The sequence below is a fragment of the Monodon monoceros genome, unplaced genomic scaffold (genome assembly GCF_005190385.1).
Source record: "Monodon monoceros isolate NGI ecotype Baffin Bay Population unplaced genomic scaffold, NGI_Narwhal_1 Super_Scaffold_11, whole genome shotgun sequence".
Taxonomy (NCBI): domain Eukaryota; kingdom Metazoa; phylum Chordata; class Mammalia; order Artiodactyla; family Monodontidae; genus Monodon; species Monodon monoceros.
Genome location: NW_021703767.1, coordinates 9,248,346 through 9,273,474, shown reverse-complemented (window position 1 = coordinate 9,273,474; position 25,129 = coordinate 9,248,346). Strand labels below are relative to the sequence as shown.

The window sequence follows — 25,129 nt, the reverse complement described above, 5'->3', positions numbered from 1 at the left end:
TACAAGGAAGGCTGCAGTGACCACAACCCTGTGGGCTGTTTCTCCCCAGGCCTCAGCATCCCCCATCTAAGACTGCGTCTGCACCCCCAGGGGAAACACCACAGACAGTCCGGGGAACCTGCCCAACGATTTCAGTTACTTTGATAATTCAAAGTTTGACCACAAGGCAGCATTAGTAGAGTGCGTCCTGTCTATTCAACAGCAGACAATCCTGACCCCCAATAATCACAGATAAGCACTTCAACAAATGTACTCTCCTCCTAAACAACACTTACAAGGCTCTAGCACACGTGTGTTGACACAGAAAGTGCCATCAAAGTGTGTGTGCACGCAGGAGCCTGTGGGCAAGAGAGAAGGCCAGGGAGAGGAGAAGGGGGAGGGAGAAAGAGAAGGGAGGGAGAAGGGGAGGGGAGGGAGAAGGGGAGGAGAAGGGGGAGAGGAGGGAACAAAGGGAGGGAGTGTTCACACCAATGACTCAAGTCTGTGCCTGGCTAATTTAAAAATTCGCTGACTCTAAAATTTTCCTAACATTTCCAGGATAGGGAAGAGCTAAGAACTCTAATCCCGACTAAAGGAGAATAGCCCCTTCTGTTCCTTCTTCCAACAACTTAACACGAACATCACCAGCTTTGTCTGTGTACACAAGTCGTCTAGAGCACTTGAAACTGGTGCCCAGCGAAAAAGGAGAATTGAGCCCTTCTTTCAACAGGATCCCCTAGCCCGGACTGCAGGCGTTATCTACATGCATTAATGCGTATGCAAATTACCGCTGATCTAGCACGGACACCGAGAGACATCTAGTGACAAGTTGGGTGAAGAACACGACAACATACAGACCACAGAGAGGAAGCAATGTGCCATCCACCTGCAATTGTACTTTATTCAATAAACTGTTATTAAACATCTAACGTGCTAGGCACCAAGCTAAGTTTGTGGGAATACGAAGAACAAGACAAACAAAAGAAGAATTTTCCATCATTTGTATCACATTTGTATCAGAATTTTCCATGATTTGTAAATATCTCTCATTAGAAAATGTCTTTCTTCTGCTGTCTCTATTTATGAGACACAAAACAAAGTCCCACATTCAAAACAGAGCATCTCTCAAAGGAAAGCCAAATTATTTGCTTTCCCATGGTAAGAAAATGATTTTCCAAAAGCTCTAGGATTAAAAGAATATTCTGTCAGTAATTCCCAATTTGCAATCCTTGCAAAAGGCTGGGTTTTTTCTTTGATTTTTATAACACTTTCCCCACATTCCCTCTCCCAACCCAGAGGGCTGAGCAGAACAGAAATAGTGCTTTTAAAGTGAGTTTATATAAATTTTGTTCTGGTAAGTTTAGAAATTAATTTCATAACATTCTTTAATCAGTTCAAGCATCAGGCTCATAAACTAACCAAAAGAAAATATAAAACTAACATTCAGGGCTTCCCTGGTGGCGCAGTGGTTGGGAGTCCACCTGCCGATGCAGGGGACACGGGTTCGGGAGGCTCCCACATGCCGTGGAGCGGCTGGGCCCGTGAGCCATGGCCGCTGAGCCTGCGCATCCGGAGCCTGTGCTCCGCAACGGGAGAGGCCACGGCGGTGAGAGGCCCGCGTACCGCAAAAAAAAAAAAAAAAAAAAACTAACATTCTGAATTCAGGTCTCCTTGATACTATCGATAGTTTGTACACGGAAACTTTTCTATACTAAGAGTGGAAAGGTATCTCTGTGTGCGTGTGTGTGTATGTGTGTGTGTGTGTGTGTGTTTACTCTCTGAATACCTCCCATCACTAAGAAATATCAACATGTGGAAATTCTAAGCTGTATTTTATCTTCAATTATATCATAATGTATTGCATATATAAAATGGTACATTGCAAATCACTCCATCATACATTTCTCTTCCTTGTAAGAGAAGGAAAACAGTTCAGTACTCTGGACCTCGAGCGCTAGAGAGGTTTGTGAGCAATCATAAGAAATGTTGGTACCTTTCTTCCAGGGGGGGCCGAAGGCAGTCCAAATCACCAGGTCTCGTAAGACCATATAAGTAAAAGCAGCTCAACTTAGAGCTTATCCTACTTAGCGGTTTTGGTGAATAAGAAATACAGGATACGCCATTCATTTTAAAAGCAAAGACCAAGAAACATAAAATTATTCTGTAAATACAGTAAGTGAAAATAAACTTCCCTTCTACGTTATGCACATTTCAGGAAAAGACATAGTGATGGGGAGGGGGGAGTCTGGAAAAAAGACAGATTATGAGACCAACCTGGGTCTTACCGTTTGCCATGTGCCCTGAAGGCAGGATGGCTTTCTTTGGGAAAAATCTCAACCCCTTGGATTAAAAGGATGAATAAATCTGGCCAAAATTTTTTAATTAAAAAATATGTTTAACTGTTGCCATTTGATATATTTTTGTCCCTCTTCATTTCCTTCCCAAATCACCAGAGTCCCATTGCATGCAGCCCTCCCAAATGCCTGCAGCCTACAACAGGGCATCCTGGATGTGCCTCTGTGATCTGTTTTACAGCCCTGCTTCTCTATCCCAGCAGCCTGTGACATTTCTTTCCAGACCTGCATTGCAGTAAGTGCAGACCCCTTGCACGGTACCTGCCTGCAGAAAAGCCAGGGTGGAGAGCACACTACATTTCCTACCTGTCACAGCTGAACCCCTGCCACCATCTCCTTCTCAACAGGTATCTTCCACCTGGCTTTGAATTCCAGCACCACACCAGGCTGAGCCCGCCCGGGGAGGAACTGAGATAGGGCTTGAGTCACACCTGTTTGACCCCATGAGTGCTGCATATACACAGTGCGCACACGCACACACACACACACAATCTTTGATAATGATAATTTTCTAAGATAACTGGTCAACACCGCTAAGTCAGAAGAAAGGACCATGTGCTTCCAAATGAAAAATACCCAGAGAAATTACTGAGAGAGGTATGGTAATTAATCACACTGGCAGATACTTTCAAACAGGCTTTCTCTCGTGCCTCCGTTCACAACAGCAGTTGCAGGTCCGTATCGGGACAGTCCAGCAGCCCAGCGACACCTGCATTCAGGCAGCCCTGGCTTGTGCTCTTGTTGCAGCCCCTAGTAGGGACCGTCACGCTGCCCCTCCCCCCAGGGCTGCACCCAGGTCTCTCTCAGCCCCGCAGCCTGCTGCAGGGTGGCCATCACCCCGTTAGCCCAGGACAGTCCCAGTTTACACTGGTTAACCTGTCATAATGATTATTAGCACCTTCTTTTATTCTGAAAAGAGCCCTGGTTTGGATAATAAATTTCATGGTAACTCACCTTTTGGGAACATTCTCCCCACCAACACACCTTTCCTATCTGTGCAACTGTACAGTCGGCTGAAAAACGGGACTTTTGCACTTGTGTATTCCCATGATTATATGCCCTGGGCCCATCCATGGTTCCCCGAGGCTGACGTTGGCCGCTTCTAGACCATCTACTAGTCCAAGATAGACAGATCACACGTGTTCTCTACCTTCCCCTTTCCAACAGGTTGAACTCTAATCACATCAGATACACTTGTGCATGGATATTCATCAGGGACAAACTCTAACATATGGGGTCCTGTTGATTGATCTGTATTAGAAAAGAAGATAATGTAAGATAATGTAAAAATAAGATAAGATAATGTAAGTTAGGGAGGATACTCAGTTGTAAGTCCTCATCTGTGAAACCTTTTACAGAGGCTTCATTCAAAATTTAAATAGGATAAAATTCACAAACATCATGATTTGCTCCTAATCGTTGGTGACTCCAAAGAATGTCACAGACCTTCTTCAAGTTACTAATGAGAACTGAATTCAAGTGTCTTTAATTTATAAATGTCATCATTATTCTGTCCAACTGTGGACATGTACCTACCACCACTTGGTAGACACCCAAGGAGTACTTGTTGATTCATTTGTTAACAGAAGGGGAACCACTTCTCAGGCCACATTTGCAGGCAGCATTGCAGGGGTGAAGAGCTGGGGCATATGGTCAGACATACCTGTCTCTGCAGCCTGGCTCTACCCTCTTAATTCTCTTCTACTTTGAATAGTCTCTGAACCTCTCTGAGGCTGTTTCCTACTCTGTGAAGTAGGGATAAGAGTCACCAACCCCCTAGCATTGTTATACTACCGCACCTAACAAATGAATGGATAAAGAGGATTGTGGTATACAAGGGAATACCACTCAGCCATAAAAAAGAACGAAATTTTGCCATTTGCAGCAACATGGATGGGCTTGGAGGGCATGATGCTAAGTGAAGCAAGTCAGAGAAAGGCAAATGTATGATATGTATGATATCGCTTATGTGTGTAATCTAAAAAGTACAACAAATGAGTGCATATAACAAAAAGCAGCAGACTCACAGAGAACAAACTAGTGGTTACCAGTGGGGAGGGTGGTGGGCAGGGGCAATTTAGGGGCGAGAGAGAACACAGCCAGTATTTTGTATTACGTAACTGTAAACAGAAAGTAATGTTTAAAATATATAAACATGTTTTTAATTTAAAAAAAAAAATACCGCACTTAAAGTGTCTGATACAGCGCCTGGCTTTAAGTGCCTGATACAGCGCCTGGCATCTAAGAAGCTTTTCAATCATTATTTTTATCTAACAAATGCACATTGTGCTCATTAAGTGTCACACCCAGTTCTGAGCACTTTGCAAATACGAATTCATTTAATCCTCCTAACAACCCCATGATATAGATAGTAAACATTAGTACTATCCCCATTTTACAGATAAAAACTGAGACAGAGAAAGTTTAGGTCCCCTGCCTGGGGTCCCACAGTTGGTTACCACCCAGTCAGACTGGCTTCAGACACTAATCTCTTCCCCGGTACGCTAGGCAGCTCTGCTAGTTTTCCACACTGGTTGAGAGCACAGATGGTATCATTAGGACCCACTGAGGCCAGCTGATCAGTGGAGCTGAGGTAGGAGCTCCACAGTAGCGTCTGGTACACAGACTTGGACACAAGGACACTTACTGTCACCATGACACACCAGGATGGTGACCCACTGAGATAATCAGTGGCCAGATAACTCTAGCTTAAACCCAGATGCGTCCTGCATCAACTTCTATTACATTTTTTTAAAAGACTTCTGTTTTCTCCTTGCATTGATCTGAATCAACACGGAATCCACACCCAACAGCACAGGTTCTCCAGGTAAAGAACCAATGTCAAGTTAATCCTTCAAAATGGAAGTGTTTTGAAGGGCTCTGATGCTTTCATTTTAGAAAAGACACATAACTCAAACTTCACATCAGAGATACATTCAGTCAAAAAACAGGATTTACTGAGTGCTAGCAGGACCTCCAGAGCTCACCACTAGGTGAGGGACAGGACCTGTGATGTTTAATTGTGTCCCTCCAAAAAGATACAGTGGAGTCCTAACCCTTAGTGCCTCAGAGTGTGACTTTATTTGGAAACAAGGTCTTTACAGAGGTCATCAAGTTAAAATGAGGTCATTAGGGTGGGCCCCAATGCAGTATGACCGTGTTCTTATAAAGGAAGGGGAAATTTGGACACAGAAACAAGCAAACTCCGAGGGAAGATGATGTCAAGAGAGACAAGGAGAAGACAGCCAGCTACAAGCCAAGGAGAGAGATCTGGTACGGAAGATTTCCTCACAGCGCTCAAAAGTAACCAACCCTGCTGATACCTTGATCTTGGACTTCCAGCCTCCAAAAGTGGGAGAGAATAAATTTCTATTGTTTAAGCCTCCCAGCTTGTGGCACTTCGTTACGGCAGCCATAGGAAATTAACACAGACTATGGTATCAGGAGTGGAGTGGCTTAAACTCAGAAACCTAACTGGCAAAGAACTGAGGGGCACCCCTGAGACACACAGTGAGCTGATGTGAGTTAGACAGTGGGCAGACGGGGCACCTGTGCCCCCAGGTGAGACCAGAAGACTCTCTTCCTTGGCCTCGATTGGAGGGGGTAGGGGGTGGTCCACATGCTCTGAGCACTGAGGGTCACCTGCCCAGTGGAGCCAGGAGCAGGCTTTACTGTCCCCATCCAGCTCAGTGCCCCTGGCCATTCCAGCCAAGAGCAGACATGTCTAATCTCTCCATGTCTAAACTCTCCAGGTCAGACTTCTGTCTCCTTCATGTTGAGAGTCCTCTCGACTGGCCTGTGGGTCTCTTGATGCCTACTTGACTATGAAGAAGGACAGCCTCAGCTCCTAGAAGATGGGGCAGGCATATGTCAATGTGGGTTCCTCTCTACTTAAATTAACCCTTCACCTAGTTGGTGCAGGGGTGTAGCCAATGAAGCCAGTTGAAACTGGGGGTGTTACCCTGTAAAAGCAGAAGTCCTTCCCCATATACTCTCACCTCTGTCCTTGACCTCAAGCCTTGCCTAACAAGTAACCTACTGGCCTGTGTACTTCAACGCCTCTGTGCTGCCTCTGATCACTTGTCTGATGAACACATCACTCTACCCTTTAAAATCCTAACCCCTCCACACCTTCAGTGATTACAATTCCGGGGCTGGTGCCGTGGAACGGAGGCACAAGTGTAGCAGGGATGGTTTGATCTCTGTAAAATATTGCATTTACATTCAACATCATCTTGAGCTGAACTCTCCAGATTTGGAGAAATCACTTCTCTTACTGAAATGTAATTACTTCTGTGATTTTGGTCTGCCAGAAAAAAATACAACGCACAGAATATAAATAAGAAACAGAATAGGCAGTGCCAGATATCTGACTGCATTTTTCCTAATATAAAACATATAGGTCCTAATTCCCTTCAAACATCTCTTGCCCTGTAGATGAAATATAGATATCTTTATTTTTAATAAACAAAGGGGAAAAGGATCCTTTATGCAATATTTTCTTGGAAATACCAAATATCTAGCCATGTCAAGGATCAAATAACCTAAAATTAACCAAATATTCAATAACATGGAGGAATTATTTGTACATCAATGTTAAAGGGAAAAAAGCAGAATTCAGAATTATATATTTGTTATATATATATATAATCACACAATGATTATATACATGTATAGAAAATAGAAAAAAGGAAATGCTTCAAATAATGGTAATTATAGCTGAGTGATAGATACCAGGTGCTTTCTGCACCTTTGTGTATTTTCCAGATTTACTAAAATAAGTTTGGATTACTTTTTTTTTTTTACTTTTTTTTATTTATTTACTTATTTTTGGTTGCTTTGGGTCTTCATTGCTGCGCACAGGCTTACTCTAGCTGCAGCGAGCACGGGTTACTCTTCCCTGCGGTGCGTGGGCTTCTCATTGTGGTGGCTTGTTTTGTTGTGAAGCATGGGCTTTAGGTGCCTGGGCTTCAGTAGTTGTGGCACGTGGGCTCAGTAGTTGTGGCTCGCGGGCTTAGTTGCTCCGCGGCATGTAGGATCTTCCGGGACCAGGGCTCGAACCCGTTTCCCCTGCATTGGCAGGTGGATTCTTAACCACTGTGTCACCAGGGAAGTCCTGGATTACTTTTTAATCAGAGAAAAACGTTATATTTTATTCTGTTTATTAATAATACACATACTTTATAAAGTATATGAATACCTGATTACTTTTTGCATGTAAGCAATATTAGCCCATTAGGTAAAGTTTTATAGCCAAACACAAAAGTCATTACGAGTTGTGCGTCGGACCCCACAGAAGCACACTATACACACCTGTAAATAACAATTAAAGAAAATATATAGCTTGTTATCACTTGAGCAAGTTTAGTTTTTGGTAACTGATTCTGTTTCCATTTGCCACAAGAAATATATCCTCTTTATCTATGTCCTCCCTTGCTTTTTTTAGGTGTATAAAATGACAGCTTATGTGAAAATCAAACTGAGGTCAAATTACCAATATTCTGTGTGTGGCTGGAGGTCAGAATTACCTTTGTAAAGAGCCCTGAGGCCCAGAATGAATTTCTATTTATTCAGCAGTCTACCTCCCAAACTCTGCTAACAAAAAAAGAAGAAAAGGGCAAAAGGTTCCCAAGCTCAGAGTTCAGCTTGTGTTTGCAAATGACCAGGAAAAAGAAAGATGGAAGTAGGCACAACCAGAGAGAATAGGGGCTAGAAGTTCCTTGTATTTGTAAAGGCAAATGCTTGATTGGTTTGATTCAGCTTGCATCATTTCAGTTGCATGGTATTAGAGAGAAAAGAAAACTGTACACTGCCAGATGATGGAGACCCTTGATGTGCTTTGTGGGCTCCCTGTGTGTGTGTGTGTGTGTGTGTGTGTGTGTGTGTGTGTGTGTGTGTATTTCTTTTTAATTTAATGGGCACCTACTATGTGCCCAGCACAGCGCTAGGAGCATAGATCCGTGACAACTGACTGTGGCCCTAAACCCTAGGAAGAGTCTGGCCACTTCTTTCTCACTTGTTGACCATGTTCTCTGACTATTTGGGGTTTTACTACATGTTATAGAGGCTTAATTCCCCTTCCAGAAATACCTGCTAAGTCCCATTGGTTTAATTGTGTATAATGCTTGTTCGGGCTTCAACAAAGAGACATCTGGATTATGGACTTCTGCAGAGATTGAAAAGTCAAGGCCTGCATGATACAGCCCATGGAGCACTGCCTTTCCCATCATTATCCATCTCCCCCACTCCTACTTCATGCTGCCTCACTGAGGTCAGTGATTCTAGTCTATTCAGGCTAATAGCACGTCCTTCTTAGTGAGCTGCTCCTAACAATGTGTGTTGCTTTGCACACCCCTGGCTACTTTTATCTCATTTGTGCTTTACAACATCTTTGAAAGATGGATGGGAAAAGAAATATAAGTTGAGACGTAGAATGTTCTAAAACCTTGCAACTTAACACCAGTTTCCACTTTGATACTACTTAGTTCCATAGGCTGCTAGCTTTCTCCTTGCCTTCTGCAGCCTTGTCCCGTTCCCATCCATTCTCTGTTATGGCATCAAAGGGCTTTTTCAGAAATGCAAATCCGATCATGATATTCCCCAATCTAATCCTGCCCAATGGCTCTATGTCACCAACCAAGAACAGTTGGAACTACTCAGTGTGTCTTCCTGGCTGCCCCTTCTGGCTGCTTCCCTCCTGCTGGGGCCAGTGTTTCAGCCCCATCCAAGCCTCTGCGTGTGCGTTCTCCCCACCTGGACCACCTTCACCACACCTCATCGCCAGCAGAGAAACTCCTACTCATCCTCCAAGGGCCAGCACAAGCATTCCATCCTCCATGAAATGTGTTTCTTAGAAACACTCAGCTTTTAATAAGGAAAGACATTTGAGTCAGTACCTTCTTTGGAAGAGACAGGAGAGTGGTCTTGACCTTGGAGCGAAAGTTACACTCAACCTCGGATAACCTGCATCTGTGATTTTTCTTTCATCCAGTTCCCATAACTAATGAAGAAGTGGACTCGGTACACCAGGATGAAAATCACATTGATTTTTACTACTAAAGCCCTAGGAAAATAAACAAGTCATGGAACCAGTCAGAGCTGGCAAGATCTCACAGGAAAATGCTCATGGAAACAAAAAATACACTTTGATATTTTCTGCCCTTGCAGAATATTTTTTCCACAGAAGTGTGTCTTTCACTATCATCACTATCCCCAAGAACTTGGGGGAAATAAGATGGTTGGATCGAGGGCCCACCCGAATCCAAGATGATTTCATCTTGAGACACTCAATTTAAGCACATCTGCAAAGACCCTTTTTCCAAATAAGGTCACATTCACTGGTTCCAGGGGAATGCACCTTTTGGGGGACCACCATCCAACCTACTACAGACAGCATGCCTCACTCTGATTGAAACCTTATCACTAACACGCCAGCTCTGAATCCTGGCTGACCACACTGCTTTCCGATTGTGGTTTCATTCCCAGGTAGCATGACCTCTCTGGAGTTCTTGAGACTTCAGCCTCTCTGCAGTTATATTTCTTGTGGAAAATCAATGGGCTGGAATTCTGGTTATACACTTGAGTCTCATAATTGACTCAAGTGTATAATTTCACTTGAGCGAAATAATTGTGTATCTGTGCTAGAGAGAGAAGAGCCCACCTCTTAATGTGTCAGCCCAATACTATTCCTGAGCCTGCAGACCTGGAGCCCAATTGAAGCCTGGGAAATTAAGGTAATTTTCCTAAGGTGAGCCATCTAGGGAGGTCCCTAGAGAGACTGCCCACCGGCCATTCCACAAATGACCTTCCCTTATGCCTGGCCAAGTGAGGACATAGAAGCAGAGAGGACCAGAGCTCCTCGGGGAGCCAGTAGTCCATCCAGGTCTTTCCACCCAGTTTTGTGCTGACCAGTGGTTTGGCCCTTTGAGTCAGTCTTCTGGAAGATAAGGAGTGGGGCCAGTCAAGATGGCAGAAGAGGTAGTGAAGAACCTTGAAGACCATCCTGAGCCCTAATGAACCATCTCAGTGAGCAATGCCCACTGTCCAAACACAAGCAGCCAGGAAGCCATGTCTAAGAAGCACATACCTCTTGAAGTGGAATTTGACATGCAACCTCGCCTCCTGGAGCAGGTGATGCCATATGCCAGCTGAAATCATACTTTCAAAGCTCTCCCTTAGCTACTATCTAAAAAGTCAGTAGAAACAGATCTACACAGAGCCTTTTTTTTAACTGAGGTACAGTTGATTTACAATGTTTCAGGTGGACAGCAAAGTGATTCAGTTATATATATACATATACCTTTTCAGATTCTTTTCCATTACAGGTTATTACAAGATATTGAATATAGCTCTCTGTGCTATGCAATAGGTCCCTGTTGTTCATCTATTTTATCCATAGTAGTACACAGAGACTTCTTAACCTATTGTGTGCTGCTGGTTTTGTTATTGCTGTGGGTATTTCTGCACGATTTCCAACGGATCTGGCTTCTTGGAGAAGCTGGTAGTTTTCCAGTGATTAGAACTATTCTCCGTGAGAGGAAAAGGATGATAAACTAAGATCTTAAATGTCACGGTGACACTACGTGTGTGTCCTCAGAAAAACATTTCTGCTGAGAGATAAAAATCTTCTGGATGCTTTTATCTCTGAGCTTCTGGCAACTGCAGAAATTCCCTCATGGAGCACGTGCTCGTTACCAGACCACAGACACTGAAACAGGGAAGAAGGACCTGATGTGAAAGGATGGAGGGAAGGGCAGGTTTGTGGGACCTGAGAGACAGAGCTAGCGGCAAGGAGCTTAGTGGCTCTAACTGAAGCGATCCTGGATTATGCTTTCTGAAGTTCATTTAACTTAAATTTACCTTCTTCTTTATGTGTGAGGTACATGGGCCTATACTGAGTGTCCTGCCTGGCTTCCCTCCATATTCTGTGCCAAAACTCAGCCTAAATGCTGTGTCTTCCCAGTCCCCCATCAATTTTGGCCAACCAAGTGGAAATGCAGAGGCAAGGAGTTCCAGCACGTTCCTGCCCAGTCTCCTCCCAGGACCTACCTGTGTCCCCAGACATGGATGAGAGGCTGTCAAAAGGGACAGTGGTTTCTGGAGGCAAGAAAATGGCTTACCAGTATGAAGGGGCTAGGGAGAGGGCTGTGCATGTTTTGAATTTCATTTCAGACCTAACCTTCCCCTCAGTCTCTGCCTAATAGAAAAGAAATAGTGAAAGACTCACAGACTTAGAGAACGAATTTATGGTTACCGGGCAGGGGGAAGGGTGAGGGGAAGGGATAGTTAGGGAGTTTGGGATTGACATGTACACACTGCTATATTTTAAATGGATAACCAATAAGTCCCTACTGTATAACACAGGGAACTCTGCTCAGTATTATGTGACAACCTAAATGGGAAAAGAATTTGAAAAAGAATAGATACATGTATATGTATAACTGAATCACTTGGCTGTACACCTGAAATTATCACAGTGTTAATTATAACACTGTTAATCAATTATACTCCAATATAAAATAAAAAGTTTAAAAAAGAAAGAGTGAAACATTCTGGAAAAGATAAGCAGTGGAATCATTAAGTGCTTACTTTTAGGAGCAGTGTTCCAGAGACATATACCCTCACAGCTCTTCAGACAGGAAATAGCAATCTAATTTCAGGAAATATCAATGATCTTCATGGCTTAGTATTTCCTGTAAAGGCGTAGAGAAAAGGGGGGAAATGACATACTCAGCTTGCAAAAACTGCAGCTTCTAAAAAAAAACTGCAGCTTCTAACTCATGCCAATTCTTACTTATCTAAAGGCTTCAAAAGTCAACCCCAACGTGAATAAAGAAACACCCTTGGTCGAGGACTGTGTTTATATTGGTTATTTACAATATTCTATCACACTGACACTCCAAATGCTAAGTTTCCTACAAGGTTTTTGGAATATGTCATGTAAACCAACAACTAGTTTACAGTAGATATTTTTGCTACATTGAAGAGTTTTTCACTCTCAGGTAACGATCAGACAAGAGCCTTAAGTGACAACTTTTTTAAAGCTGTCTGCCTTTTTAATGGAAGTTTGCTTTTTCGAAGGTGAAGTACGCTGTTCTTTATGACAGCTTTGTTGACACCAACAGAAATTCAAAGTAAAGCTCTGAAAGTGAATCAGGTAGGATTCCCTACATGTTCTTGGAATTCAGCTCGGCTTATGGGAAATTTGTCAATTATTTTCATATTCCATTTCCCAGGAAAACATAGTCCATGATCAACAGGAGCTCATTATCCCAGAGCAGCCAACCAAGGAAGCATACCCTGTCACCAGGTGAGATACGGCTACATCTGGGTCAACGTCATGAAGAAATACATTAACATCGTGTAAACATGAGCAGTTTCAGGAAGACAGCCTTTGCATTCCTGCCTTGTGTTTCATCAAAACCAGGACACGGAACTCACGCTTCCAGACACAAGTCAACTCTGCTTTGACCCTTGCTTCCACCAAGTTCACCGACACTTCAGAAAAGCAGAGAGTTGCCTGGATGAAACCAAAGAATCTTCTGGCAACCCCCAAATCCTGCCCCTGACAGCAGCCTATACAAAGTGAGTCTGAGAAATGTAATACATCTTAGGAATGCACCTGAAAAGCAGCAATATTATATCCACCAGGGGAAAAGTCTTCCTGGGGATTAGTGTGGGCTCTGAAACTTGATTCTTCCCAAGCTTTCATAATTGTTATCCCAATTAATGGAACTGCAGACACCATTCTTCTATTCCCAGGTACAATCATGTCACGTTCTTCTGAAGCTCACAAAGCCATTTCCTTCAACACTGCCCTCCGGGAGGGAGACTTGAGGTTAATGACCCTCCACAGAAGACTATCATTTACGTACTGTACAAGTGCATCTTCTTTGCATTTCAGTCATGCCCTGACCTTGGAGAGGACGATGGAAAAGGGGATGCCTGACTGCCTTCCCATTTATAAACCGATTATTTTCCTATTGGCACCTTCATTCTGCAATCACTGACATAAAATCTTTTACCAAACAAAATGTAAGAAATGAGAAATCGATTGGATTTCTAAAGTTTGCTTTGAACTCAGCCATTAATAACAGGTTCTTTTAAGAAGAGAAGTCTATAGAAGTGACTCCACACCAGAACCCAGCTGTGCTACTTTCCGAGGAGATGCGGCCACATCCAATTGAAGCGTAGAAACTCTTAGTCATTTTTAACTGAATTGACAGAGAAGTACTATTTTTCTACCAAAAAAAAAAAAAAAAGGAAGGAAAGAATGCTTTCATGTAGATCTACGCAAGCTAAACTTACACCAAAAGCTCATGCAAGGTCAATGAATAACAAAGTTTTCTACTCCCACCACAGACTCCTTGCCATGACGTGGCCCTCCCAGACAATCTTCCCCAGAGGGCAGCTCAGCTGCTTCCTTTCTCTTCTGCAGGTCTTCATCCAAATGCCACCTTCAAGGCAAGGCCGTCCCTAATCACCTGTTGACAATTGTAAAGCCTCTGCCCTACCATGCCCACCTGCTTTCTCCACTCAACTTTCCTTTATAGCGCTTCTATATCTGAGATTCTCTACAGTTTGTCTAGTCCTTTATTCTGCCTATTGCATGTCTCTCCTCATGAGAAGGGATGCTCTATGAGGACCAGGAGATAACAACAACCCCTGAACAGAAATCATCACAGAGCAGACACTCCGTAAATATAATGATATAAGATGTTTAAAATGGAAAGTCAAAATAAAATCGCCCAGCTTTTTGTCGCTCTCCGGCATTCAAGATGTCAAAGCGAGGACATGGTGGGTCCTCTGGTGTGAAATTCTGGATTTCCTTGGGTCTTCTGGTTGGAGCCATGATCAGTTGTGCTGACAACACAGGAGCCAAAAGTCTGTACATCATCTCTGTAAAGGGGATCAAGGGACAACTGAATAGGCTTCCTGCTGCTGGTGTGGGTGACATGGTGATGGCCACAGTCAAGAAAGGAAAACTAGAGCTCAGAAAGAAGTGGTAATTAGACAACGGAAGTCCTACCGGAGAAAAGATGGTATGTTTCTTTATTTTGAAGATAATGCAGGAGTCGTAGAAAACAGTAAGGCGAGATGATAGGTTCCGCCTTTCACAGGACCAGCTCCAGGAGAATGTGCAGACCTGTGGCCCAGGATTGCGTCCGATGCTTGCAGCACTGCATGATTCTTTGGTGTGTTTGTAAAAAAACAAAAATTACTTGCTCCCCCTCCAAAATAAAAATAAAATAAAATCACCTGCCACGAACAAGTAACCACCTTCTCTCCACTAAGGCAGACAGTATGCTGAAGCCATTGCCCAGAGAGCCGAGGACGAAATAGGAGGAGAAACACTGCTCATGCCCTGGCACATTGGATACTCAGCCTTGTGCCTTCCATTTCACCTTGGAGCCCTGATCCCTGTGCACACCTCCACCTGAGAGACTAGAGGGAAGAGGGGAGACGTTCCCTCTGGTTTTCAGCTTGCTTGTCAACTCACTGGTGAGTTGTATCCAGGACCGACTTCACGGGAATGCAGCCTGCATCATCCCACAAGTCTCCGCATTTGGAAGGGACCCTATGTTTGGTTTAATGCTCTGCTGTCCATACCTTGAAATTCTTAATAATTTTACCTTGCAATTTGTCTTTTATAAGTGAAATTCAGTGGGACAATGGAAGATGCGTATGAGCAGAGGAGAGTCATGAAATAAAGGAAAAACCTTCATATTTTAGTATCTTTAACGGCACTTTTCCCTACCTTTCAACAAGCAGTCCCATTTTCACTTTGCACTGGGCCCCAAAATTATGTAGTTGGTCCTGGTTGTATCCATGTTATTTCTGGAGAGCAACAAAAACTTTCTAAGGTAGAGGAAATCCATTCTGTCCTATATGGTCTGTTCTCCCAGCTCGAAAGCAACATGGTCATCTTTTTGGCTGGCAAGGACCCCCATCACCAAGCTTAGATTCAATTAAAGTAGAAATTAAGGATAGCATTTGAGGCAATGAGTTGATTTTGGAAAGAAAGAAAAAAATAAAGAAAATTCTGTTATAAAAATAATTACTGAAAATGTTAACAACAGTAGCTTGGAAACTCTTTGTTGTCAGAGAACTTTTCAAAAAGTTTTTTTGTTTTGTTTTGTTTTTGCGGTACACGGGCCTCTCACTTCTGTGGCCTCTCCCGTTGCGGAGCACAGGCTCTGGACATGCAGGCTCCGGACGCGCAGGCTCAGCGGCCATGGCTCACGGGCCCAGCCGCTCCGCGGCATGTGGGATCTTCCCAGACCGGGGCACGAACCCGTGTCAGGCAGACCCTCAACCACTGCGCCACCAGGGAAGCCCTCAAAAAGTTATTTATTAAAATCACATGACTATGTCTACTACAACTACACCATGTACGAAAAGAAAATGGTTTAATCCACCTCTTCCTGGGGAAGAGTAGAGATTAGTGACATTACCCAAGGCGTCTCAAATACTGGAGAGAATTTGGCCATTCGACAATGACGTGCATTAATAAAAGGCAATGCTCATCTTTATTTTCACAACTTCCTAATTTTGAGAAAACTCTATGAACTCACAGGTTAAATTAAAATAAGAAAAAATTTAAACGAGCTGCTAAAAAATAAAAGTTAGATGGGTCATTCATAAATTAAATGCTCATGACACCCAAATTTGGTAACTTGCAAGAAATAAAATAGTTTAACCTCATATTCCCAAATGACTAATATTTTTCTAATAGCCAGCCCTTCCCTATGTCTCTATTTCCAGGATGCTGTCAAAGAAGATGCAATACCTGAGCTGTAAAATCAAACACCTGTAGGGGCCAGACACATAACACAAATGTGTGACTCAGATTAGATACAAGATAACAGAGGAGATGGGACAGTAAGAACTGCATGTGTCCCTTATAAAGAGGTGTTTCATTTCGTTTTGTTTTGTTTTGAAGGGGGCCTGTGTTAGTCTGGGTCTTCTGAAAAGCAAAAACCAAGAGAGGATTAAACGTACGAGTAATTTATTAAGAGAAATACCCATGAAAGAGCATGGGGAAGGAGCCAGTCTCCAAGAGGTGATGGACCGTGATGCAGGTCTGACGTGAGGGAAGGAGAGAGGGAAGGAAGGGTATTTGCATGGATGCCTCCTGGGCTGTCTGGAGCTCTACAGAAAGTTCGCCAAGGCCACTGGGGGAGGCCTAAAGCCACAGTCAGAGGCGTCTTATCTCTCCCAGAAATGGACCTGCCTCAGTTTCCTGCCTCACTCAGCCTTGGAAGGCATGGCCTCAGTACCAACCAGTGATGGATTTCAAAGCTCAGAAGCTGGGACTTCTGAGAACCACTGGAGATATGAGGTCATTCTCATGGCCCTCAGGGTGCCCACAAAATACACCTGCAGACCAGCAGTTTGAGACTCTTCCTGGGCCCAGATTACAGTTACTTTCTTCATTCTCTCGATATCTCTCCCTTGATGAACCACTGTTGTCTTTCTGTGTCTATACATCTCTTCAGACACAAGGAGAGTTTAGTCATCCAGTTCAGAGGCACTGAAAGGATTCATCAGTTGAAAAACAGGACTTGCGCCGCTAGGAGCAACATTTTCAGAAACAGCTGTCCTTAGAGATCTGTTGGAAGTCAGTCACTGAAGTTGCCTTCAGGCCAGAAAAGTTGGATCAGGTATCAGATTGTTCCATGTCCCCACAGAGGTCACGGTGCCCTTTGCTGAATGTGGTTCCAGAGCCAGAAAATTTATGTAGGAACAACCAGCATTTTTTTAACCAATTAATTTTATACCAGTGTTTGAAACATAAAGGAATCTCTCACCCTCTTCTTTTTATACAGAAAAGTGTTCCCCTTGGGAAAGTTCCAATGATCCCACAGTTCCTCCCATGGATACAGAAATAGCATCAGTGTTACATTTAAGAAGTTGAGAAGACAAAACCCTGAGTACTACCAGACCCAGGGCCTGCAAAAATATTAGCAGCAGTGTTGCCACACAGCAGGGCTGAAAGTATCATGGCTGTATCCCAAGGGGGCCTCAAGTTAGCAAAATTATTCTGCTGAAGGACTGAAAGAAAATAAAGAAGAAAGCTCCCTGTAAATACAGAACCAGTGAAGAGAACAAAAACAAAAGGGCATCCTTTTAAAAACACAAATGAAATATGAAACACGAAGGAAGATTAACAGCTAAGCCCTCACAGGGGGGAACCAGAAAAAAAGGAAACTTTGTTGTTGACATGTCCAAAATGCCACCTGAGAAAGCTGAGTGCAAGGGGCCTATCAGGGGGAAACGATGGTCTTCTTCAAGATCTTTTCTCTAAAGGATCCAATGCCCCTAAAATAACATGGCATGCATTTTGGGGAAGAGATGAGTAGAGAAATACTTTGTCAAGAACTAACATGGGGCGATTGCCAGGGAGCAAGCAGACAACTGAATAAAAAGGGGAATGACAGTTATATGAAGGTATAGATTAAAGAAAAATCATCTAAGTGTAAACTTAATACATGCACATTTTATTGATATAAGTTATGCTTCAATGAAATTGAAAAATCTTAACAGAAAAAAAAACTAACATGGGGTATAGAAGAATAAAAATGTGAGACTTGGGTGTGAGCCACATTTTACTGATACTGTTAACCAAGTGTGTGGTTACACTGTGTATTCTAAAAATGGAATTGTGACATGATCTGTGTGTTGCCTTCCCAGGTGATGTGTCTTCTACTAGGACATTCAAACATCCTCAAATCCATCCTGACCCCCAACAAACAGCCTGCCCTCATGTTTTCTTTCAGGAAATGGCAGCCCTGTCTATTCTGGAAACCTATCCATGTTGGAAGACTTCTCTTCTCCAGCCTTATACAACCCATCACCAAGACCTCTCAGTTTCACTTTCTCTTGACTCCATCTGCTTCTTGTAACCGTAATCTCCACCCTGGTCTAAACGAAGGTCACTTTTTTCCAACTCTCCAGAGACAGCCATCCAACTGGTCCCCTTGATTCGACTCTTTCTCCACACCCCGCGTCCTTCTCCAAAGAACAGCCAGTGACCTTCCCAGGACATAAATGGCTCATATTGTTCCACTGTAGTCTCAACCTCTCCGGTGGCCTCCAATTCTGCTTTACTTACAAAGACTCTCATCCTCAACATGCCCGACAAGATCTTCATGTGTGTAGCCCCCCTTGCTAATACATCCACCCCATCTGCTCAGTCCCTACACAGCATCAACGCCGCCTTCTTCCGGTTCTTCAAATACTGTGCTCTTTGTCGCCTCAGAGCCTTTGCAAACACTGCTCCCTCTGCCCCCATCTCCTCACCTCTTCCATCCTGCACTTCATGGAGTTCAGAAGGATTTTCCTCAAGAAAGCCTTCCCTGCCACATCCTTAGCTATCCCATCTCAGAATAACTGAGGTCCTTTTCACACTTTTTGTAGCATGATTGCCATTTTAGTGTATTTATGGGATGATTTGACTAATCTCTGTCTTTATATCTAGAGTGAGGCCAGGAACCATGTCTGTTTTCTCAATTATTTCCCTTGTGGCTAGTCCAGCACCTGGCACAGAGGTGAATAATTGTGTTGGATGGATGGATGGATAAGTACAAAAATATTACAAATGCATAAACCAAATACATCTTTCCAGGGGCGCAAAATAAATTTCCAATGTAGATAAACGCTAATGGGTAAATATACCACATTTTCAATGTTTTAATTGTTTTGAATAGGTAATACATTTACATGCTTCAAATCTAAAAGATATCCATTGAGAAGATTTGTTCCTACCTTGTATCCTTCTATTCCATTCTTCACTACCCCTATAAGGCACCCTACTAGCATCTTATCCTTGTATCTTCACGCACATACAAGCAAATACATGTTCTTAGTTTCACTTTTTCTTACACAAAAGACAGCATACCATACACACTGTCAGTTTACCGAGAGCTTCTTACTCTTCTGTACAGGTGTGTGGTAGTCTGTTTATTTAACCCTTCCCCTCCTCTCTTTTTTTTTGCTCTTTCAAACAAGACTGCCATGAATAACACTGTGCATGTGTCATTTTGTATGTGTCCAGGTCTGACTGTAAAGTCAACTCCTGCAGAAGTAGGATAGCTGGGTTAAAGTGTAAATACACTGGTAATTTTGCTAGATTTCCATCTATATGCATTTTAAAGTCTCATTTTAGAAATCTATAACTTCGAAAAAAGGTAAGTTAGGAGATAGTGGGGTAAGCCTTAGAGCCAGAAATGTCTGGGTTTGAATCTTCACTCTATTATTTATCAACTATGTTAGCATGGGTTAGATCACCTCTCTGAGCTTCAGTTTTGTGGCTTCAAACAACTCCCAAACCTCCATCTGCAGCTGAGACTCTCCTCACTTGTCCAGTTGCCAACTGGACACCTCCTCCTGTATGCCCCACATCCTTAAGTTGCCAATATTTAAAACAAAACTCACGATCTGTCACTTAAACTGGATTCTATTCCTGCGTTATCCAGTCATCCAAAGATACAGAGACCTGAGGGGTTTCTTCTGCTCTTTCTCATTCTACCCATAGTTCCAATCCAGTCATCAAATCCTGGTCATTCTTCTTCCCAAATCTTTCTGGAATCTGTTTCTTCCTTTATTCTCTTTCCATCTGTCCCATTTTAGCTGTTCATAGCTTCCTAACTGGACGATTACAAAAGGGACCAGGCTAGTTTTTCTGACTCTGGTCTCAGGGCCTTTTAGGACAATCTCGCTAACCAGTTGTAAAGGGATCATTCTAGAACACTAACCAGGTCTTGTTTCTCCCTGGATGAAAGCCACTTGTTGTCCTCCACCTTCTGGGAGCAGGTGTCTAAATAAACAGCATGTAAACTGTATGAACCACAGCCTTCTCTCAGCTTCACCTCCAGCCACTCGCCTCCAGCCCCTCCAGCCTCTCACCCAAACAGATTTCTCTTTGCACAAGGAACTCTTCCTGTATGTTTTTCATTCATTTATTCATTCAGCAAATATTTCTGAGTGGCTAAGATGTAACATTTATCCTTTAATTTAAAATATATATATATGTCTGGCATGCCTCAGACTACTGGACCCCCAGAAGCTTCATTGGTGCAACAGATCCCTGAATTTTCATAGGGTAAATCTCCCAGCTCTGCTACACAGGTGTCTTACTAAGGCAGTATTTCTCAACATGGCACTATTAAAATTCGGGGACAGACAATTCTTTGGTGAAGGGTGAGGGTTGTCTCAAGCATTGTAGAATGTACATCCCTGGACTCTACCCACTAAATACTAGTTACTCACAATCCCTCATTTTTAACAACCAAAAATGTCTCCAGACATTCTCAGGTGTACCCTGGGAGTTAAAATCCCTTGATCGAGAACCCCTGTATTAGGGCATCTATGATACTTGCAGCACCCTGATCAGTAAGTCCAAGTACCATGATGTCATTAATAGGTGGGCAGAATGATGTTCGGTAGAATGTCAGGATGAGCAAGGTCCCAGCAGACATGTAGACAGCGAATGTATAGTGCTGCCCTTGCCATGTGAAGGCCAACCACTCTAGATTCTCCCCGTTGACGGGGATTGAGAAAAAAGTATGTGCTAGATCAGTAGTCCCATAACCAAGTTTGAGAATGTGTGTTGATCTTCAACATTCAACACATTCAACACATCTGGTACAGAAGCTTCAAAAGGGATTATCACCTGAATAACTTTAGGATGGACTAATAACAACTGCCATAATTCATCTGGTCATTACAGGGATGCAACGGGTAAATTGAATAGAGATATTATAGGAACCACCACTTTGCATCCCTTATGTCTTTGATGGTGAATATCTGTAATTCTTCCCTAGGATGCAATATTATTTCTGATTACCTATCTTGGATAATGGGGGAAGAACAGTTTCAGATTACTTTTATTTGGTCCTTCCTACCATAATGTCCCACACTCCACAAGTCAGAAAACCTACTGGGAGTTCTGCCAACCATTAAATATATCTATCCTACTTGGGAATCTGAGAAATAACCCCAGGGTAGTTTTGTGGACCCAAAGAGCCATTATAAAATGGACTTTGGGGAAGACTTAATTTGTCACCTGGCCTCCTAAAGCTGCTAATCTAACTATGGGACCAGTATGTGGCATTTCAGATACCTTGGTACTACTGTCAGCTTACACCTTATATATAGTAGTTCTCAAAAGGTCTGGCTAGTCCCCATTCCGTAGCACTAGTTACTTGGGGAAATATCTACAGATCCCTTGAAGGGGAGGATTAGAGGAATAAATTTTCACGTATACTAGTGAGAAATAGTAATGTTCTTCTCCAAGAGGACCTCAGCCTCCCTTAGAGTCTCCAGATTCTAGGTATGTGAGCTGACTTACATTTGAAAACCAAGCAAGAAGCCGTAATTTTCCACTGCAGTGACTGATAACATTCTGCTCTCCAGGTTTCATTTCTGTTATTATTATACAATTATAACAACACCCTAGTCAGCTGTCCATCCGTCTCCTGTCTAGAAACACCACAATCTGTTAGTCATTGCCACAAATCTCTGAAGGTTAAGGCACCCTAACTGCTACTCTGTGGTGCTTCCGGTTATAATAAGCATGGCTACCTTTGCCTCTGGTGGTCAAGAGCTGCCACCTAGTCTTTTAATTGTGGAATCTCATTACCCCCATTGACATTAAGGAGTCTATGGCAATGTTTACCACCATTAAGCTCAGCCTACAGAAGACAGACACCAACCTCTCAGAGATGTCAGTGAGCCCTTAATTTGTGACTTTGTATTGCCTTCAGAGGAAGTGTCCTCCAGTCTCTCAAGAAACAGAGTGGGCTTCCCTGGTGGCGCAGTGGTTGAGAGTCCGCCTGCCGATGCAGGGGACACGGGTTTGTGCCCCGGTCTGGGAAGATCCCCCATGCCGCAGAGCGGCTGGGCCCATGAGCCATGGCCGCTGAGCCTGTGCGTCCGGAGCCTGTGCTCCGCAACGGGGGAGGCCACAACAGTGAGACGCCCGCGTACTGCAAAAAAAAAAAAAAAAGAAACAGTTAAGTGGAGGGTTCTCAGGTTTTACATAGTAAATCCATTCTAATATTCCCAACTCTTTGAGCCTTACCCTTTCTTCACACTCCTGCACCTCCACTTTATCAACTGTAGGCCATCATCCTGCCTAAATGTCAAGGAGCCACCCCTACAGACCAGCTCCATGTGGACCGTGGTCACCTGGTCACCAGACCAGGTGACCATGACAATCTAACACTCTCAAGACCCACTCCTACCCATCTTTGCTGGTGCACATTTGACAGTCCCTGTATGTCCTTTGACACACAGATTGTTTTCCTTGGAGCGGAGAGCTGTGATCAGACCTGATTCTGGCTATTACCCAGGAGACAACAAGGGATGATAGGGACCGGCAGTGAGAAAAACAATGGTCAGATGTGAAGCATCTCCTCTGGGAGGTCATGGTGTGATCCCCTGGGAAGGGGAGGCTGATCTCTTCAAGTCACTGGGACAGCTTCTGCCAGCCGGGAAGCTTCAGGCCATTTGGGATCCAATATTCTCAGTCTCAACCAGGCAAATGTCACCATCCAAGGGTCCCACTTCTTTCCTCATCAGGGAATTTCCTTTGACACAGAGGAGCCACTAAGGCTGTACATTTATTCTTTACGTTTCTAACATCTTATCATCAGATCCTGCTTTAAAAGTCTTCTGCCTTGCAGCTTGAGGAGATGAGAACCCCCTTTACAGCTACCACAGGAATACCCTGGCTTTCAAAGAGAGGCTCAAGATAGCACCTATCATTTTTTTGCAAGGCTTCCAGAGCCTTCAAAAGTGATTACCGCACATCACCGTCCTAATATTTATTGCCTCAAAACGGATTGAGTGCCGAAGTGAAATGATATCCGCACACTTTACCTCCACCTCACCCTCGTCCTCTTTAACTTCGGATAAAGGCTTTAGTAATCGTGACGCTACCATGTGTGGAGGGTTGTCACCACGCACTCCCCACTGCCAAAGTGCACCAGAGGGTCTGCTTTCTAGAGCCAACCTAGGTTCCCACTCTGTTGGCCCAGGTTCTCTAGACAACAGACCCTGGGGCATGTGTTTATTTGTTAATACTTCATTCAAAGGTGTGGGGGAGGGGTAGAGCAGCGAGGCAGGGGAGAGGGAGCCCAAGTGCACGAGGGCAGGGTACTGAGTCGGCCAAAGCTTTGTGACAGCCTGGCTGACTGTGCAGCCTCACGTGATGTCTTCAGGAAGGTTGTAGGAACTGTTGCATCTCCCAACAGTTTCTGAAGAGAAAGGAAAAAGAACTCATTGACCAGCTCCTTCCTATCTGCCGCCTCCCGCTGGGTGAAGCTGGCCCCAGGAGGTTTTCATCTCTCCACATTTCCAAGATGTCCCAGCCTCCTCCGGGACGGTGGCCTCTTCTTTTCTTGCTGGTCAGGCTGCATGGAGAGTGGCAGCTGCAGTAATCTGACGTCATGACCACAGGAACAGAGCAAGTCATTGCTGGCGCAGCTCCAGCCAGTAGGCAAGAGGGAGGTGCAGATCCGGGCGGGTACAGAAGCTGAGTCTGGCACAAGCCCTGAACACTACCCTTGCATTTGGATTAAATAACGTCAATGAGTTGGATCTAAAGGAGGTCATTTCAGCACAGACACAAGATAAAATAACATGCGAAATCTTTTCTTATCCTTTTCAAATTCATGTCCTTCGATTTTTTTTATTTTTTTAAGAAAGAAAGCTGTATAGCAGCTAAGATGTTGACATTTCCTTAATACATTCATTGAACTTGAGAAACTAACCACAGATTTTCAGGGAATTCTACCTGTTTAACCAAGAAAGTTAATGTAGGAAGCCAGAAGTGTTTGAAATTATAAATTCTATGCCACTGGGCACAGCTCACTACTGCTATTCTGTCAGATGGATTTTTTCTCTAACTAGTCAAATTGCATAAATTCTCCACTTCTATTTGTACTTTGTAGCCAAAGCTCCTTCAGCTTCTTACAGCCTCACCAACTCTCCAGCTGAAGGATGTCTCTGACTGCAGGGCAACTCTACCTGTGTGCTGCAGGGGAAGAGTTGACTTGTCCGAAACTACAATTTGGTAAAATACAAGACAAAGGGCTAGAGAGAAAGGAAAGGACTTTTTTTAAGTCTCCCATTTGTATTAACCGTGAGCCAAACTGAATTCGAGGGACTTGCGTATTTTAATTGTAAAATGTACTATATCTGACTTCATTACAGATTCTGCTCTTAAAGTGACATCATATTTTATCTGGACTGGGAAAATTGTTCTTTAAAGATACTGCAGTGATGAGGAATATGGGGTTAACAAACTACTATACATAAAATAGATAAGCAACAAGGATTTACTGTATAGCACAGGGAACTATACCCAATATCTTGTAATAACCTATAATGGAATATAATCTGAAAAAAAAAAGCGGTACACCTGACACTAACACAATATTGTAAATCAATTATACTTCAATTTTAAAAAAAAAGATACTGCAGCAAATTTTTTATTGCTAAGTGTCATTTTGTGATATGAAGAATCACGACTTATTTTATCTGTTTTTTATGTTCAAATCTATCCAAAAATCTTTCAGGACAATATCCCGGTATTTCACGTCGAACTTAGGGCATAGTATCCAAAACATGCTTCACTTTTGTATTCAATGAATAATACAATGCAATACAAAGCAATACAGACCGAAATCAGGAGCTAAAACAAAAATGCATTCGATGGCATGAGGGCAAATTTGCCGTGGCTGCAACGTCTCCTGCTACAGCCTACCCAACATGCTGTCACCATATCATTC

General features: G+C 43.3%; 1 protein-coding gene and 1 pseudogene across 13 annotated transcripts in view; one reads left to right on the top strand and one right to left on the bottom strand.

Moving 5' to 3' along the window:
- Nucleotides 1-25,129, bottom strand: part of SETD4 (SET domain containing 4) — a 409,208-nt gene that overhangs the window by 290,241 nt on the left and 93,838 nt on the right. For 11 of the 13 annotated variants that reach the window (XM_029213928.1, XM_029213933.1, XM_029213923.1 and 8 more), the window contains exons 13-14: nucleotides 22,049-22,321; nucleotides 11,922-12,025 (exon numbers count right to left, since the gene is read on the bottom strand). The gene's annotated coding sequence lies outside the window, so the exon portion shown is untranslated. The remainder of the gene's footprint in view (nucleotides 1-11,921; nucleotides 12,026-22,048; nucleotides 22,322-25,129) is intronic. The other 2 variants (XM_029213927.1, XM_029213924.1) reach the window with 2 other exon arrangements.
- On the top strand, nucleotides 14,111-14,820 carry LOC114890463 (annotated as a pseudogene).